Source organism: Tupaia chinensis, unplaced genomic scaffold, assembly GCF_000334495.1.
Source record: "Tupaia chinensis unplaced genomic scaffold, TupChi_1.0 Scaffold139677_1, whole genome shotgun sequence".
Lineage (NCBI taxonomy): Eukaryota > Metazoa > Chordata > Mammalia > Scandentia > Tupaiidae > Tupaia > Tupaia belangeri.
The window spans coordinates 2,623,409-2,626,213 of record NW_006199558.1 but is presented as its reverse complement, the minus strand read 5'-3'; the positions used below and the strand labels follow the sequence as shown (position 1 = coordinate 2,626,213).

At 41.3% G+C, this 2,805-nt stretch overlaps 1 pseudogene; it reads right to left on the bottom strand.

Annotated features, from left to right (window-relative positions):
- Nucleotides 1-214: 214 nt before the first annotated feature.
- The window catches only part of LOC102503053 (trifunctional enzyme subunit beta, mitochondrial-like), a 15,212-nt pseudogene continuing 12,621 nt past the window's right edge, over nucleotides 215-2,805 (bottom strand).

Genomic DNA, 2,805 nt, shown 5'->3' with positions numbered 1-2,805 from the left:
GGACATTTGCAAATACTACAAAAATGACTCCACATCTCAGCTAGTCTCAGTCTCAAATTACATCCCTTCGTTTCACCTTTAATGACAATAGAAACCAAAAGCAATCACTTCAATGAATCTATGTGAAATTCTGGTGATTGAGAATCCCTGAAATAGCAGTAAACTGTAATTATCGAAAAGCTCAAAATACAGGCAAGGCTTAACTGGAAAAGGCTTAACAGAAAGCTATGATAGTAGTTTGCCTGAGAGAACTGGGAAGTACAGATGTCATTTGGTAGTGCACCGAAATGGCATTGCCTAGTGCAAGCTTCAGGTCACTTCTTACGGACCTGTTATTTTGGATTACTTCCTCTATCATGGTGTGGTCCTGTCCAGCTGCACAGGCAGCCTCTAAGCCATACTGGCCTTTTTCCTTCTACAATCTGTTGGAAACTGCCATGACCAATTGGCAGCTGATAGCTCAAATGTGTATCTCAGGGACAGTGATCCCCCCAGTTATTCGACTTCTCCAGAGAAAGCAATCCAACCCTGGTTTTTCTACTCCTGTAGTTTTGTGTAAACCAATCAGAACCCATGGCTTTTAAACTAGCCAAATTCTGACCTGAGAAAGCTTCATGAAATGCAAAAGTATCAATATTATTCATGCTTAATCCTACAGAACTTTTGGAATAGCTTATGTCAGTCAAGTAAAAGTTGATCCTCTGGCTCTTGGGATGCATACACAAAAGCCCTCAACTATGCCTTCAGCTTACAATCCATGACCAAATTTTTATTTTCTCTGCTGTAATCACCATTGCAGATGCACCATGAGTCAGGAAAGAAGAACTTAGAACTGGCACTGTGCTGTGGGTTTGGATGAAGGCTGGGTTTGGTTTGGCCATCTGCTTCAGTGAAGAAGGACGGATGCCATCATCTTTGGTAACTGTATTTTTTCTGATATTTCCAAGGGTAAAAATATCAGAAAGAAGTCCTTAATCCTGTACCTTCTTAGACAGACTCTGGGACTGCAGAACATATTCATCCTATTCTAGAGTCAAGAAATGCCAAACCCCCCAGCCACTGAGACTACAGAGTAGCCCGTGATCTCACTGATAGAGATCTGGCACCACACAGCACTCACATGACCACATGATAATTTAATTTTCTTTATTATTATTATTATTATTGTTATATAATTTCACTAGAGGGAGACAGAAAGACAGAGAAAGAAAAAGTGAGAAAGCAAGCTGCCAGGTCTGGGACTTGAACTGCAGTCAGTCATTTGGGAGTCCAGCACCTTAACCACCAGGCCCACCTGCTGGCCCCATGACTGTAATCTTAATTTAGTGATTTAAGACAGTTGCTGGCTCAGAAGCTTGGCCTTACTGAGATCAAGAATCATTTTCCCTGAATGATAGAATAGGAACGTCAGACATTAAACTGACACCACTAGCCACAACCACGTTGCTCTTGCAGGAAGCAAATAAGCCTATACGTGTGATCATGACTTGGATGGCAGAGATACAAGCCATGGTGACCGTGTAGGCAGGAGTTTGCCAGAGATGCCAGCTCTAAGAGCAGCCTATCTGACCACACTGCTTGTTTTCACTTCCTATATAACTGTGCCAAAGATGACGTAGTCAACAACTTCCTTTGGAACACTGGTCTGATCAAAAAAATAATAATAAAGGGGCCAGCAGATGCTATAATGGTTATATCACTGTACTCCCACATAGTTGACTGCAGTTCAAGTCTCAGACCCAGCGACTTAAAACTCATTCCAGGCATATGTATGTGCCTGCCTAAGATCCTGACAGAAGATGGAGAAGGGATTGGAGCATGGTCATCCCTGCTGGGGGGTGATTTCACGCTTTCTGTCTCTGTGCGTCTGGTCAGCACATATGCCCTATAGTAAAACACCTCTCTTAAAAAACAAAAACAAAAAAACACTCTAATTAAGTAGATCACATCATGTGCCATCAGGTCTTTATATGAAGTAATGACAGCCAACATGGAGTGTGACCAATCCCTACCACAATATTCCTTTATTGAGTATGCTAATATCTTCTTCCATTTGATCTGGACAGCTGAGTCAGCCTACAGTAGGGAAAAATACGAAACAGAAGTATTACAAAAAATATGAAGGACCATTGTGATGTACTAGGAAGATTTTTAAAAGTCTAAGTCAAGATGGTAGTCACTTTAAAATCTTAACTCACATCTGTACAGGGTCCTGTTCTAAGCAAGGTTTGGACCCAAGTGCCACAAATAATTCTTTATATCAAGGAATCAAGAGATGAAGACCAAATAAAATCCCAAAGGTGGTACCAAGTTTACTCTTACATTGTTATTAATAAAAATAACAGTTAAAACACAAATATATAAGGTGAGTGATTGCTATGTATCACAAACTTATCTGGACATCTAAATGTAGGTAAATTTTAGAGGCTTCTTTTTTTTTTTAGAGGGAGAGAGTTTTGCTACAAGAAGTATGTACTTGCCAGAGAGAAGGAGAGAGAGAGAGTGATAGAAAGTGAGAAATCGCCCCCAAGGGGGAATGGCCACACCCAATCCCTTTTCCTCCATTCTCCTCTTGGGATTTGGAGCACACTTGCGCACACACCCAGCATGAGTTTAAAGATGCTGTGTCTGGGACTTGAACCACAGTTGACTACATGGGAGTCCAGCAATGTAACCGTTATGCCATCTGCTGGTCCCATAAAGACACTTTTTTTTTTTTTTTTTTTGAGAGTTTTTCACTGTAGGGCGCGTGCACTCGCCAGACAGACAGAGAGAGACATAGAGACAGAAAGCGAGAAATCACCC